At 41.7% G+C, this 17,011-nt stretch overlaps 1 long non-coding RNA gene across 1 annotated transcript in view; it reads right to left on the reverse strand.

Moving 5' to 3' along the window:
• The window catches only part of LOC121012486 (uncharacterized), a 166,017-nt gene that overhangs the window by 81,544 nt on the left and 67,462 nt on the right, over nucleotides 1-17,011 (reverse strand). The window contains exon 3 of the long non-coding RNA XR_005782132.1: nucleotides 2,633-2,723. This is a non-coding gene — a long non-coding RNA (uncharacterized LOC121012486). The remainder of the gene's footprint in view (nucleotides 1-2,632; nucleotides 2,724-17,011) is intronic.

The following is a 17,011-nucleotide window of genomic DNA, read 5'->3' on the forward strand; positions in this document are numbered from 1 at the left end:
GGACATGGAAGCTACTTGTCCTTTCCCCATATCTTGCCCTGTGCCTATCTTCCATCTGGCTGCTTCTGAGTTATATCCTTTTATAATAAACTCATAACCTAGTAAAATGTTTTTGTAAATTTTGTGAACCATGCTAGTAAATTACTCAAACACAAGGAGGGAGTCATTAGAACCTGCAAAATATAGCTACTTGGCCCAAAGTACAGGTAATAACCTGGACTTGTGATTGGCTGGCTCGTGAAGTAGAGGGCAGTCTCATAGGACTGAGCCCAAAACCTGTGGTATCTGACACTATCTCAAGTAGATAGTTTCAAAATTGAATTGAATGTTGAACACCAAGTTGGTGTCCAAGAATAGTTTCATAGTGTGGGAACCTGAGCCCCTTTCCCCATATTGGAATTGGTATCAGAACGTGTAAGCCACCTCTAATTTTTGTCTATTTCTTCTTTGGGTTCAGAATTTAATTTTTAAATAGTATTTCTCTGTAGTAGATATTGTTGGGGTCTACTCTGGACCCTCTTTCCCAGGCTACATGCCCATTCCCACCTGCTCTGAGAGCTTACAGCTATATTCTCTAGAAAACTGCCTGAAGCTGATGGACACCACAACAGTGGAGATGTGTGCCACCCCTCACCTAGGCCAGCCATAGCCAGTGGCTGACTGACATGAGGACAAGAAAGCCCAGTTTCCCTGTCTCAAGGGTAGGACAATTCTGATCTCCAGGGCTGACCATATCCATGCCTAGTCCCCTCCCCTTTTCCTGAGAATCTTCCCCCAACAAATCACTTGACAAGAATCCCCATTTCAGGCTTTTCTAGGGAACTTGAACTAAAACAGCTTCCAATGAGTGCAAATATTTAAGACTGCTCCTTTTATGTGATCACCCACATTGCCACACATTTGTTTGACCAGTCAGGATTAAAACAGCCTGCTGAGCCCCAAAGGAATTAAGCATAAAAGAGAGCTCAAGGACAGGTTTGACTGTTTTTATGGGGCCAGGGTCAAGGGTGTAGCCTGGGAAGCCTGGGTAGCAGCTGCTACCCAATAGATGCTTTGCAATAAGAAAAAGACTATTCTCGATGCTACTGTCTTGATGCCCCAGCCACATGTAGCAGATTGATTACAAAAAAAAAAAAAAAAAAAAAAAATGGCCCTTATTTTCTTCCCATCTCTGTATGCACTCTCATTGCAATGTGATTTTGCAGTTCCTCCAATTTAGAGGTAGAGCATGTTTGCTGCTTGAACCTTGGCTGGACTTGTTTGGACCAATAGAGTCAAGGAAAACAAATAGTTTTGCCAGTTCCAGGCCTGACATCCAGAGCCCTTGAGCACCTCTCCTTTCTCTTTTGGATCCCCAGCCACCACCATACGGCAATGCCCAGGCTAGCCTCCTGGAGGATGGAAGACACATGACCCAGCCATGTCATTTCCCCAGACAGCAGCCAGCTGACCACCAAACATGGGGGTGAGGTTATCCTAGAGCACTCATCCTCCAACTGACCACTGACTCACAAGCAACCCCAGCTGAGATCAGCAGAGCCTGGCTCTGAACCGAAAGACAACCCAGTTGACTCATAACCTTGAGACCTAATTATGGTTGTAGTTTGAAGACACTGAGTTTTGGGGTGACCTATTAGGCAGCACTGTGGTAACAGTTAATTGATACCCCACAGCTTTCAGACCCTTCTTGGAGAAACCCAAACATGGGACACATGCATTAAACTACAAACTAAACAGCTCTGCATGTCTGATTCTGGTCTTGAGGAGACAGGTTTGCAACTGACAGCCACAGAGAGAGCAAGGGTTCTGGTGGCCAGAGCACAGCACTTGAGGCAGGAGCAGGTTTTGAGCTCAGAGGGGAACTTGTGAGCAGCAAACTACACAGCCTGAGGCCTCTTGTGCAGTCACAGGGGAAGTGATGAGAAAGCAAGTTTTATTTTTGTTTCAAGGTCTAGCAAAAGTACCTGTGAAGCCAGCAGGGAGCAAATCAGGGAAGTTGACTGATTTGGCCAACAGGGGCTTCCATTTTATGAAAGATGTGGGACGGAAGAAGAGAAGGAGAACAGAACCCAGAAATGTGAAAATCGGGGGTAAAATTAGAAACAGGTTTTCTCTTTTTGTAGCTCTAAAATGTCTATATTAGAATATAGCAAGCATATAGTAATTTGTACAAATCTGAAGAATCCATAGCAGTGAATTGGTACTACAAGCACCCAGGCCAGTATGAAGGATCTTTCCAGCACCCAGAAGGCTCCCTTATGCCCATTCCCAGTCAACTCCATACAGAAGTAATCCTATTCTTAGTTTTACTTGTTTTTGGACTTCATATAAATGGAATCATATGGCATATGCTCTTATGTCTGACTTTTGCTGCTCAGCATTTCATTTGTAAGATTCATATATGAGGGTACATGATACAGTATTTTGTTCTTTTTTTGTCAATGTAGTATTCCATTGTATAAATATACCATGATTTATTTATTCTACTGCTATTAGACATTTGGGCTCTTTCCAGCTTTGACTTTATGAATAGTGCTGCTATCAAAGTCTTATACATGCCTTTTGGTGCACACACATTCTCTTTCTTTTGAGAAAACAGTGGCTTTCAATCAACCTCTCTTTTGTCCATTACCTGGCCCAGGTAATGTCTCAGCATCCTTGGTCACCTGTTGGCCACAGGCTTATGTAAGAAACTGCATTTGAATCCAGATTCAATCTTCTTTCTGGGAGGAGGGAAAGAGAAGGAAAAGGGAAAGGAAGGGAAGAGACAGCTTCAGTGACAACAGAAATGTTAATCAGTCCCTCTTAACTTTACATTTTCTCTCTGGTAGCCATCTGAGATGCCTAAAATAATGACATTCATTTGAATTAAAGATGTGAAGACTTCTTTTAAGATGCAAATTTGCGTTTTAGAAGGGCAAATACATAAAATAATTAAATTGTTACAGTTTCCTGGTGCTTTGTAATGCTTAAATTGTCCTCTTATTTGCTAGCCCCTCCTACTCAGAGTGATCTCCAGACCAGCAGCATCCACTGATGTGGGAGTTTGTTAGAAATGCAGTCTCCCTACCCCAGAACTATGGAATCAAGATCTGTATTTTAACAACATCCCCATGTAATTCTCATGTACATTAAAGTTTATGAAGCCCTCTAGTATCCCTCTTGATACTCACAAGACCCCATAAAACAGATATGGGAGAAGAAATTGTTCTCACTTTACAGATGGGGAAATCAAGACACAGAAAGATGTACTTGATGTACCAAGGGCACCCTGCTCTTTCCATGCTGGGGTAAGTTCTCTAGATGAAAACTGCTAGTTTTCCGTTATTTCACACTGGTACTCACTGACATGCCTAGCGTGCCATCAGGTCAACCAGCCTGTTTCTCCCTGGAAAGCACTGTCCCGACAGGCTGCATTATAGTCTGGGTCACTCTCTTTGGACGTTAGCCTGAAGAGTCATCAGAAGGACACAGATGTGGTGGCATGGTGGGGGTGGGGGATGGAGGAAAGGAAAGGGAATGAGGAAACACATGAAACAGCAGAGAGGCATGGAAAGCATTTGAAGCAGCATCAGAGACATACTACAAGTTCCTGCCATCGCTGTCTTATTCCTTCCTTGCCGGCAAGCAAGAGGTCTCTGCTGTGACGCAGTCTGCAAGAGGCTGTTGGCAGCCAGCCCAGAGCTGGACTGTGCCCTTACTGCAGTGCTCTCAGCTATGCAGGGAGACTGGAGGCTGCCCGGTGGACCTTTGCTGGGCCCCTGCAGAGGACTGACACCACCTGAGCCAGAGGGGACACAGCTCTGCAGCAAACAAAGCCAGCCAGACTGCAGAGCTCGCTGGAAGGCTGGGTGCAGTAACTCGAGACAGGTGCAGCTCAGGGCATTCTTGTATACATCTGTAGGTTCTGAGGACCCTAGGGTTTCACCATCTATTCTGCCCCGCCTAAAAGCAGCGCCAAGCTGCAGACTTGCTTCATCTGGCCTAGAGACATCTGGGTATTCCCCCTCGACCCTGAGCCCTGTGACTGTCTGACAGCCAGGATGATTCTGGCTCAGTAAGGCTCAGAGTTCAGATCAGTGTCACATACCGAGACTCTATAGCCTTCCCTCAAATCCAGCTGGAGGGAGCTGGAAAATACCCAGGGCTCTGTCTATTTGGATGCTGATATAGGAATACTCCAAGGAAAACTACAGCCTCCCCCCTCACCACCTCTACAGATGCCAGTTGTCAAAGGTACAGTTAACAGTGGCCTTCCAAAGCCAATGTCTGATTTTTCCTAACTCCAAAGGATGGCTCTAATGGCAGAGGTTCTAGAACAGACAAAGGGAGGGAGTTACCATAGGTTAGAGAGAGCTACTTAGGACAGGTGAAGAAGCTTGTAGGGAGTTGGAGTAGGGGCCCAAACTTCTCCTTAAGTCTAAAGAGTAGAACCATTGCCTTAACCTGGGTTCTTCCTATTGCTTAATTTCCATAACTTTCATCCTTCAACCCTCAGTGGCTTTCTTTCTCCCATGTTGGGAGATGGTTGCCCCTTTCTATGAACAGCTGTGGCCTGTTTATTCAGTCACGGTCCAGTTGTGTGGCAAGGACACTGATCCAACCTCCTAGCAGATAAAGCTATGCAAGAATGAGGATCAGTTTCCAGGCCATGGTCAAAAACTAGTCTGTGTGTTGTATGTGTTGGTAGGTGGTCAGAAGTAGAGAAAGAAGGAGACAGAGGTCACTGAAAAGAATCAGTCAGAAATCACTGTTTGAGGATGAACAGTTTCTTGGGCAGCATAGGGCTTCTTTCCCACTAAGCTCTACTGAGTAAATGCTCTTTCCCTGTCATGACTATGGGCCTCTACACAGTTCCCCAGACGGTACAGATCAAACCTTCTCATGACAGTGGAGATGCTTTTAAAAATCTCCATGACAGGGGCGCCTGGGTGGCTCAGTCAGTTGAGCGTCCGACTTCGGCTCAGGTCATGATCTCACAGTCCGTGAGTTTGAGCCCCATGTCGGGCTCTGTGCTGACAGCTCAGAGCCTGGAGCCTGCTTCAGATTCTGTGTCTCCCTCTCTCTTTGACCCTCCCCCATTCATGCTCTGTCTCAAAAATAAATAAACATTAAAAAAAAATTTTTAAATCTCCATGACAGAAATTGGTCTATCGATGTGTGAGATGCCCCATGACTAGGGTGTAAATCAGTTAATTCCAGACACCCTGTTTCCTGAATTTGCATCCATATTTTTCTACCTGTTTGATTCAAGCAGCCAACACTTAAAATCTAAGCCAGACCTTAGATTCTGTCTTGTCTTTTTTGTTAGTCTCTCACTGTCCCCATAGAGGACATCCATTCATTCAATTAATAATTATTAAGCACTTGTGCATGAGTCATTGTGCTAATGAGAAATAGAGTTTCTACCATATAGGAGTTTCTTTATTCTACAGATATGTATCAGCACTGCGTGCTCACATAGCAATGTGTGAGGTGTTAGAGAGGGTAAGAAGGAAGAGAATACAAGCCCTCGTGAAGATTCAGACACATCTGGAGACTTGTGCTAGATCACACACAGCCCATTTCTCTTGTCAAAGAAGCGGGTCCTTGCTACAGAAGTGTGGATTCACTGGAAACTTGTGTGAGATGCAGAGTCTCAGACTACCTCCATGTCCCACACCCCAGACTTGCTGAATAAGAACCTGTTTTTTAACTGAATCCCTCAAGCACTTTTACTTTTTACTTTTTCCAAGTAAAATTTGAGACCACTGATGTGGACTCCCTGATGTGGAAGCTGTAGGAGTTTAGGGGTGAGAGAGATTATCGTGTACTTCAGTGATCCAAAACATACCCATGCATGAGTTTGGCTCTCAAGAATGACTGGACTTTAGCTGGGTACAGAGGGCTCAGGGAATAGTAATTTCCCACTTCTGCCAAGTTAAAAAAAAAAATCTTCAAGCTCCAGAAGGCAGTAAAATCTTGCGGACACATTTTCCACAATAGCAAAAGCTTTGAGTCAGGTAGGATGACTCGGCAAATTTTTGTGGTTGCCAGTGTCAGGATCCCCAAATGGCAACTTGCCCAGTTTGAACCACTTGAAGGTCAGATGGCCTTGTATCCTGGAATGGATCTGCCCCCACAAGATTCCTGGCCTTGCCCAACCTGCCTGTTCATCAAATAGATGACCAATGAGAAACTGGCTCATTATTTTCCAGCAGTTACTCAGCCAGTTGGTAGCTCCCAGCAAATTGAGTCCTGGAGTGGCATCATCTGAACATCAGTGGGGTGGCTGCTTTATCAAGCCAGTTCAGGAGAGCAGATAAATCACTGTGAAGTTGCAGTTAGAGGCCGTCTGTACTGTGACTATTGCTTAATATGGGTGCCTCAATTTTCTTGCACTCACCCTTCCTACATCCAATTTAAGAATTAAGATTTTTGTTCTAAATATAAAAACTGAAACAAATAAACAGATCAAAACATGACTGCTGTTAGTGTTATCTCCTGTTTCTACTTACTGTCCCAACGTCTATGTTTGTCCATTAATTTTATCAGAAAAAAATGATACAGAACTTCACAATGCCATTGAATGCGTTGCTTAAAATTCAGGCCCGCACTCCATAGTGATAAAACCTGTCCATCCTTTCAGAAGTCATGCCAAGGAGAATCTCCTTGAAAGTAGGTAAGTTCTAAAGACAACCTGGCCCAAGTCATCTACCATCAGGCAGATTTCTCCTTGAGATTATTTTCTAGCAGCAGGGATGGGTTTGTGCTGAGTGGTGAGTCGTCCATACCCTCTAAGCTTTGCAGCCATGGCTTGTTTTATGAGGCAGCCAGCAGGGTAAGGAAATGAGCAGATGATGAGTAGCAGGACCCAGCTGGCTGGCTCACAGGAAATGGAACCTAAGATCTTTGACTCATCAGCTCTATTCTGATCCCTTTGATCTGGTGCTTAATTAATAACATGGCAATATCATCTGTCCTAAACCCACCACTGCTCATGGCCACCCTCTTCTCTCTTCTCTGCTCTAATCTCCAGGACACCAGAAGCACTGGTCAGTCAACTACTTCTCTTAACCATTATCATGGATGTGATTTCAAATTGGTGCAGGCTGGGTTTATGCCTGAGCAAGATGGCAGGTAGGGGCAGGCACACACCACTAAGTAGACATATTCCTCTTTATCTGGGGGCTGTGTTTTTAGGGAAGAGCTTTCAAGTGGGGAGGTTTGAGCCTCAAATGCTAATCTCATCATTTGCCTCCATCTTTTCAGAGACTGAGCCTATTTTACTGTGTTTTTGAGATGATCAAATGAAAGTGTGAGAAATCTGGAAGCCATACAGGTAAACAAAGGTTGAAGGCACTGATTGAGCTCAGAGGAAATCTATTTTCGAACTTTGGAGATGTTGTCCTGTGAAACAGAGAGCCAGTAAGTTTTTGTGATTCCCTGGATAGGGTGTAAGTTCAGTGGAAGAAGGCACTTCCTCACAAGGAAAAGCTACCCAACAATGGAGGCAAGACCTTTCTTCTTGAGTTAGGAGCTCCTCATCATGACAGGTACTTAAGCTGAAGCTCCTTTGAGGAAAGCTCCTTTGAGGAAACACCTGCATTATAAGGGAAAGGTTGGAATAGAACTTTACCATTCTTTCAACTCAGATTCTAAGATGTATGCAGAGCTAACCTTCACAGAGTAGTTGCTATGGTGTCATTTTATATGTATTATCCCATTTCACTTGCATGGACTCCCATAAAGTGGGTACAATTGTTATATTTTGTTTTATATTCCTCCTCCCTCTTCTTGGGATATTCTTGCCTCAGATACTGTGTGCCTCCCTCCCTTCACATCATTCTGATATTGTCTGTGTTTTATCTCCTCCAAGAGCCTTCCATCTCTGCTCTTTGTAACATTGCCATCCCTTCCCTCAACTCTCCATCCCTTCCTCTGTTTTATTTGATTTTATGGCATTTAGCACTATGTGAAGTTATGTTACAAACAAATCTATTATCTTCTGTCTCCTCTATGAGAACAGAGGGACTTGGTTGGTTTTGTGTATGCTCCATCCCCAGCACATGGAATCAAGGTTGTGGTACATGGCAGAACATATGTGAAACGAATAAATGAGTCTGTTCTACAGATCAGGAAATTGAGGCATTGAAGAGGTGAAGTAAAATCTCCAACATCACACAGTGAATAAATAGAATAGCCAATGATTGCTCAAGGGTTTGAATAATGTGGTTCCAGGGTCCCCACACGTACCTGCTATACTCCATCTGATTCTTTGAAGAAACCATGTTTTCTTGAAGAAAGGCTTAGACCTTAAAAATTCAATGGCTGGCTCTGGCCAGTTACCTCTTGTTTTATTACTTTAGATGACTTGTGCCTATAAGCAGGTGGCCACTGGTTGCCACCAATGTGGTGTCAAAAAACCCAGAGAGAAGGCAGAGGGCAAAAGTCAGAGGGCACAAGGCCACCTTTACCTCACTGATCTTCTGGCTGCAAAATGATTGTGAGTGGAGCAGGTGGGTCAGAAGAGGACAGTAAACAGCTTGGCAGTCACCTGGTCCTAATTGGTCCATGAGCAGATATATTGAGTCTGACACAGTTCCCATGCCTGGAGTCCTCAAAATCAAATTTGCAAACTCAGAGCAGATTCCTTGCCTCTCCATGTGATTTGAAGGGGCTGAATTTATGTTCCCTGCTTCCTCCCTTCTGCTAGAGCTTGGATTTTTCCATGACAAAAAATCATATTGATTTGAATATTAACAGGTCATAAAAGAGAGTCAACATTAGCTTTTGTAGTTAATGAAAAAGAATATAGACCTGAAAATCAGACATGCCTCAATTAAAATTCAAGTTAGTTGCCCTCTGGGAGCTTCAGTTTTCTTACCTGAAAAATAGGAACTAAGCCTTCCCACATGGTTTTTGTAGATTAGCTGAGAAAACATAAAGGAAGACATCTGCCATTGATTTTCTCTTTAAGTGTCAGACCATTGTTTTCCTGCTGGCTGTCTTCTACTCTTTCTGTGACTGGGTACAGAAAAGAGCATTATTGGAAGAAGATACTGGGTTTGAATCCAAACAGCAAAATCAAATTAACAAAAAAAAAAAAAAAAAAAAAGGACATGATTTCATTTCACTGAGGCCGGAAAAGTACAACATTTGTGTGTTGTCTTCACCTTCATCTCAGGGTCAGGTTCTGCACTATCTTCCTGCTTGAGTCCTTAGCTCTCCAACCCCTGGCTCACTGGGATATAGCTCACTGTGGCTTCAAAATGGCAGAGCTTAGAGGGCTGGAACAGGACATTTCATAACAGAGACTTCTTCTGGAGCCTGCAATTGGAGGTGAGGATATTTTTGCTACATTAGACATTTTCAAGGACCCAAATGGATCTGTGGATTTGCCAGAAAATTCCTTCTGTTTCAGGTAGATAAAAGCCTGTTGCCCAGCAGTTCTCTCTTGGTGTTGCCATTGTTCTTCAGCTTAAAAATTGTCTTCATTCACCAGTAGTATCAGATTCTGCTGGATGCCTCTTACTAACAAAGCATATGAAATATTTGCTTATTAAATAAACCAACATAAAACACACTGAGAAATATGTCTGTAAAGTGAAGCTGTGCTTATATTGCTACCACTAAAACTTTTGCAACTACCTCTGGCATTACCAGGACCCACTATAATCTAATACAAAGTTCTACACAGTTGTATTAAGTTGTTCACAAGGGAGGATGAAACAATACATCTTATATATCTCTAGCAAAAGGCAGGCTCCACTTCTTTTTGAAGTTCATAACATAGGAAGGGGTGCTCAAAGGTGCAGGGTGAACAGAAAGATTATATTTACTCTTGGGGTGTTTTAAAATAAATGTGAACTTTAACACACACTCTTATATACTCCATTTCAATCAAAACAAAACAAACAGAATTAAACCTGACATCTTGGAACGAGAAATCCTAAGATTGCCTGGCACAAGGTAGGTGCTCCATAAATAATTTGAATGGATGAGAGAGTAAATGAATAACTAAATCATGAGGCCTCTGATTTCTGAGCAATACAGAAATATCCTGAAGTGCTGGTAAAAAAGGAAATCCTTTTTTAATCCAATTAAAGATTTTTAAATCTCAAAAAGGGAGCAAATAATTACTTTTGTTGTATGTTTTTCAGTGGGTTAACAAACAATACAAGAATTCTTGTCTTTCTTTAGGAGGCTATCTAGAATGATATCATATACTTGGCCGAGTTTTCTTATTTGTTCCTAATGAGTGATATCAGTTTTAATGCTGTGCTGCCCAAAGATAAATTTGATATGTCCCAAGAGAAAGAAATACAGGGTTGAGCCAGCTTTTCTCAACCTTGACACTGTTAACATTTGTGACTGGATAATTCTTCGTTGTGAGGAGCTATATATTAACAGCATCCCTGGCCTTTACTCACTAGATGCCAGTGGCACCCCCACCCTGAGTCATGACAGTCGAAATGCATCCTGACATTGCTAAATATCCCTTAGAGGAAAAATTGCCTTTGGCTGAGAACCAGACCTTAAAAATGGTCAACTGTTAGAGAGGTAAAATTGATTTCTGAGCTTTAAGAAATTGTAAACCAATTTTTTGCTAAGTACAACTTTGTATTGATATCTGCTCCAAGTCAATTAGGCCCTGTACAGAGTAGTTACAGAGACAAGAGATCTCACGGGGGGTTAAATCTACAAGAAAGGTTGTTATGCCAAATAATACTCAGTAACTATTGACACAATCATATTGCTTAACACACTGATGTGAAATTCAGAGATTTCAAACAACAATCACTTATTCTTATACTTGAGAGTCTACCAGTTGGCTAGGACCACATTGCATCTGTAGGTACACTGGGGCATTTTTGCTCCATGAATCTCATTTTGAGATTCAGGCTGAAAACAGAGCAGCTACTAGGGAGAAACCTTTCTCATGATAGAGGAAAAAGTGTCCAGAAGCATTAGCAGAACCATGCAGTATCTCAAACTCAGGATAAGACCCCATTTCAAAGAGGGAGAAGCTGAAAGTATCAAATGTCAGAAAGATATCAAGCAGCAGTAACACTGTCACTTACATATTCCATTGGTCTAAACAAGCACATGGTCAAGGTCAATATAAATTGGACAGGAAAGTACACACTTCCCTTGGAGGTTGGGGGGGGCGGGGGGGAGAGGAAGGCTAGGAAATCAGCTAAACAATAATATACTACAGTTACACACATGAACTTCAAAGACTACGTTTTCAATACCACCATGTTTCTTCAATTCTCATTAGCTCCATTTTTTTGAAAGACACAGAGGGGGAAGTACCATTGGCATTTGAGTCAAGTTTGCAAAGCATATTAAGATCTTAGTTGGGAAAGCACACAACATAAATACCCAATTTTTTTAAGCTACTTTTAAGAAATCTTCTATTAAATCAGTAGATGGGTGATTTTATTGTTATGTTTTGCTTTGCTTTGTTTTGTTTTGTTTTCAGAACCTTTGGTGAATATTGTCTTAATTTGGGTTAATTGCTTTTAAAGAAAACCTAAAGTACCAATGCAAATGGTTTAGTACTGTTTTTTTGCAACCAGACTGCTAAATAAATCACTAGCAGCTTGACAATAGCCAGCAGCCTACAACAGGGGTATAGAGTCTGTATTTTCTTCTACCTTTTTATGTACTCTGCTGCATTAGTCACGACCACACTAGAGAGCTCTGTGTACTGCTTAGGCATCTATATGCTTTAAAGAATATATACAGGAACTGGAATGGGTCCAACAACAAAGTATTATTGGAATGGAATAGAAACTGGATTCTTGTAAGATCTTTAATGAATATCTACTCTAGATTTCATTATTTAATCACTCAAATGCTCCTGATACATCTTTCCAAGAACCTCATGGAGGCCAACACCATAATTTCACAGATGAGGAAATGAACTGACAGAAAAATCCATGTGTTGTTCAAGGTCACCCATTAGCCACGGGAGATCTTAAGCTATATCAGCCCCCCAAGTTTTCTGGCCCCCAACCCCAGAACTATCTAGCATATCATTTTTGTTAAGAAAGTAAAATAATTGTGGGTATTTGGCCTGAAAAAGGCTATAGTAGTCTTGGATTTTAAGTACACGAAAGTCTTTTCCATTATCCATGGTGCAGAACTCTGGGGTCTCAAATGGAATAGATAAAAAGCTAATCTTTGAGGATAATTGGGCACTTCCCAGTGGTCTCATCTATGGAGAGGTGGGATAGGAATATTTATCCCAAATGATTGTGTCCCCTTGACCCTTCCCTATACTTACTCTTCATGCTGTCCTTAGAGCCTAGGATTATGGCTTTCAAATCTTTATCCCCAGCCTAAATTTCTCTTCTAAGCCCAGAGCCATGTATTCAACCTCTCAGAGAACATCTGTTGGCCCATTGGCACCCGGCATAAATTCTCTCCTCATGCATGTCCTCAAACAACCATTTCCTTCACTGGTATCCTCGTATCAGTGAGCATCATTTTCATCCACCCAGTTGCCCAGCCCAGAGACTAGGAATTCAATGTAGATTTCACTATTCCCCACCACACCTCATATCCAAGGAGCCATGCGCTATAATTCTATTTCCTCAATATTTTCTAATTGTCTCCTTATTTTCTTTGTCATTTCTTGTCTGGATTATATACTGGCCTCCTAATTGTTCCTTCAATGTAACTCCAGCCCTCTGTATAGAATACACATTCTTTAGTGAGTTTTCTCTAATAAAAGAATACATTTGAGTTTCATATGGTAGGCTGGTTTATATCAGCACTTGTACTCTGAGCATGGGATATTTGTTTATTCATTCAACATTATTTATTAAGTGCCCACTAGGGGACAGGCTCTGGAAAGACAATAGCAAAATCAATCAATCAATCAATCAATCATCATCCCCTCTCATGGAGCCTAAAACCTAGCAGGGGGAGATACACAATACAAATTAAATAGATAATTATAGTATATGATTAAGTCAATAAAACATATATTAAGTTGTTTAAAAATGAAAGCACTTGTTAGAAAAATAAAGCAGAAGGGAGGACTAGCAGTGTTGAAAAGTAGGACTGAAATGTTACATAAGTTGATTATAAAATGCACACTAGAAGCACCTGGTTGGCTCAGTCGGTTAAGTATCCGACTTTGGCTCGGGTCATGATCTCACAGTTTGCGAGTTCAAATCCTGTGTCAGGCTCTGTGCTGACAGCTCGGAGCCTGGAGCCTGTTTCACATTCTGTGTCTCCCTCTCTCTCACTCCCACTCATGCTGTCTCTCTCTCTCTCTCTCTCTCATAAATAAAGAAAACATTAAAAAATTTTAAAATAAAATAAAATGCCACACTAAGAAGATGACATTTAAAAGACTTGCACACAGTAGGCACTCAGAAAACTACTTCTTCAATGATAAAATACATGGGTAAGTGCCTAATTTCACATGACCCATGCAGCAGGTAGTGAATTAAGCAAAGAGTAAATCCTCCCCCAATTTACAGGTGAGGAAACTGGGGCTCAGAAAATGAAAGTGACTTGCCATCCAGGAGATAGTGGAGTCAAAGCTCAATCCAATTCTTCATTCTCTAAGACAAAAGGGGAAACTACCAACGTTATCTCAAAATTCAGTTTATAACGACTTGAAGGCCTATATTTGATTCATGTAGTCTAGAGCCTGGAGTGCATTCCATTATAAATAGTTTTGATCAATCTGATGTTCTGTGAAACACAGTAAAGTCCAGAATGAGTCTGAGATAGTTCAGGTTTCTTTCTGGGTTAGCCTGGCTGAGCCAAGCAGACTGACTGCTCACTCACCCATTTGTTATTCTTTCAACTAGTGGGAATTGAATGTCTATCACAAGCAGTTTTTAGATGCTATAGATTCTGCTTTGAACAAAACAGACATTCATGGAGCTCTTGAAAGGCAGACAATGAGGTGTACTGAAGCTGTGTGTGTGTGGGGGTGGGGTGGGGAATGAAGTAGAGTGGGGATGGGAGGATAAGGGGTGGGCTGACCAGGGGGAAGTGGAGGAAAGAAAGGAGAAAACAATGGTCCTTATGGCAGAGATGAGTTTGGTCAGCTGGTAGCATGAAGGGTAGACTCAAAGCACCAGGAAAGGAGTTGGTTAAGTGGACAACTCTTGTCCAGAACTTATAGCTCAACCTGTAGGAGTGAATCCCACTTTAGGCAAAGACAATAAGACCCTGCTTTAAACTGACTGTTGGTCTTTGTTTCACTCCCCCAAATTCCCTGAGTCACCATTCCTGATATTTTTCCTTCTCATATTTGTAACTCCAGGTTGGATGAAAAAAATGTAAGGTCTATTCTAGAACTTAAGGCAGAGGAGGAGATAAAAGCACTTTCAAACTGATTACAATCTAATAAAGCATTTCCCAAAGTACACTGATGCACATTGCTGATGGGACCAGTTTTGTGTGATCCTCTCCATTCCCAAACCAGGAAAAAAGAGGCAAGTTTGAACATGACTTGGCATAGAAGTCTGCCTTAATTCACACATGACCTGTCATTTAATTGCAAATATTGGCTTTTGGCTCACACAAAGTATATAAATGAGGGTAGCATAGGGGAATAGTGCAGTTTGGGGAAAGCCTGGGGAAAAAGAGCCTTTTATAATTACTCTGTTCTCTCAGGGAGGAAAAATATTTTTGGTAAATGTAAGGCAAAAAAATTCCTTGCATTTATTTTGACAAATACCTTCTGTTAATGGAAAATGATCCTGGATTTTCATTTACAGTATAAATATAAGGTCTTCTTTAAAAAAAAAAACAACTTTAATGTGTAAAGTGAGTGACATATTCTTGGATTCATTCTCTCAACCTCTTCTTTTCTCTCTAAGGAGAGAAGTCTTAAAATTACACTTTCCAGATGCCCTTGCTGTTAGGGCTTTGGATATGAATTATGCTATGCCAGTTAGATGCAGCTGCCTGAGTTTTGTAAGGCAGAAATAAAGTGCAGGCAGACTTGCTGCAGTAAAGGCAGTTATAGTAAGCTTTGAACATTTTGAGCGCATGCAGGAGTCAGACTCAGGGTTCTACTTTCCAGTTAGCAACCTCACAGGAGTGACAGAATTATGGAGGCAGCAAGAGTGGAAATGTGATGACCATAGTTTTTTGACTTTGACATTGAAACCAAGATCCCACTGGTGCCTCTGACTTCCATTCTTCTCACCATTTTGTGAGCACTTATTTCCCTGTATTAAATCACCTTCTGCTTGAAATACCTAGAGACATTTCTCCTTCCTTCACTGAACCCTGACGATTTAGCACATATGACAAAAATTGTGAAGGGGGTAAATAGTGGTCTTATGGAGCCATAACTAGAAACACACATTTTCAGAATTTACACACAAAGGAGAAATAAGTGGATTTCAGAAATGCTACAAGTGGGGAAGCAAAGTAAAGCTGCAAATGCTGAGGTAAATACTCGTTGGCGGATGCTCATGACCTCAAATAATCTATCCAATTTCTCTTACGAAATGTATTTTCAATTAATTTAATTGTTTTGGAGTTCTTTAGCTGACTCACTTTTCAACTGGCTGGGAAATATCTGTTTGGAAGGCATTTTTGTGGAGTGTTAGAAGGCAGTTGGTTTCTTTGATTACCTTCATCATGGAGTAGAATCTACACACTTGTCTGAAGTTGCCACCCCATTTGGCTTACTATTTCACTTTATAGCATTTGAGCTTCAGAGGAAAGCACACATTGGGCTCATGGTTCCTTTAAGAAACATGAAAAATGACTTTTAAAACTATGGATGTGGGCGACTGGGTTGCTCAGTCAGTTAAGCATCCAACTTCGGCTCAGGTCTTGATCTCATGGTTCACAAATTTGAGGCCCACATCCGGCTGTATGCTGACATCTCAGAACCTGGAGCCTGCTTCAGATTCTGTGTCTCCCCCTCTCCCTGCACTTCCCCTGCTTGCACTCTGTCTCTCTCTCTCTCACACACAAATAAATAAACATTAAAAAAAAAAAAAAGCTACGGATGAACCATGGGCATTTGGGGCTTCATACCAATAACTGGAGAGTCTGTGAGGACAGAAACATGGCAGTGACTGCTGGTTCTGTGAGCTCTTATACACCCAAGAAGTCTGTTGAGTTTCTCAGGGGCCTTGGGAAAATCTAGCTGCCTCAGGAAGCCTGAAAGAGCTTTTGGAAACATCTACAAATATCTACAGTGTCAGTACTACAAGCAGAGGAGTCTTTTGAATACTGACCTGCCCAGCCTTGATCTGGAGTTGAGGTGCCCTAGGTTTTAGGGGGATTTTATAAGCAGAAATTGCCTCTTTGGCTGCAAGATTTCCCTTTCCTTTCACTTTGGTAGTAGATCTTTGTTGCTTCTCCTGCCACTGTCCACTCTAACTTCTGCTAATCATTCCTAACTCTTCCTTTGGAAACCACTCCCCACCTACTCTCAGCCCATGTTCACATGGACTGACTGGCCTGGCCCCTGAAGACTTTTGATAGAACCATTTGGGAAAGGGAACTCTTCCTGTTGGTATTAATAAACTGAAAGATGTAAGCTTATAACCATAGGAGGATCTCCATGTGAAGACAGCCAGCCTGGAATGAAGCCAGTGTGAAGGAAAGACAAACAAATAAGTGGAAAGAGAAAGAAAGACACAAAGATAGAGAGAATTATTTAAATGCCATACAAACCCTAGATCCAGCCATACCTGAACTTAGAACTACCCTCCTAGACTTAATTACATGGGCCAATGAATGTTCCTTAGTGTTTAAATCAATTTGAATTTAGTTTTCGTCACAATCCAAAGCATGTGACTAATGCTTTAATTGTCCTTTCTCAATATTAGTACACCACTAATATTATACAGTACACTTTAAGTATACAGAGGGGGTAATTTTTCTCCTTTTTTCTATAATTTCTTAGAATTCTTCTGACTCTCAGTTTCATCATATAATCATTCAGCAAATATTTATTATGCAGCTACCATTGCCAGACACTGTCCCCAACAGTTTTAGGAAAGTTAATACGGCTTGGACTTGCCAT

Source organism: Herpailurus yagouaroundi, unplaced genomic scaffold (assembly GCF_014898765.1).
Source record: "Herpailurus yagouaroundi ecotype Mexico unplaced genomic scaffold, PumYag 196, whole genome shotgun sequence".
Lineage (NCBI taxonomy): Eukaryota > Metazoa > Chordata > Mammalia > Carnivora > Felidae > Herpailurus > Herpailurus yagouaroundi.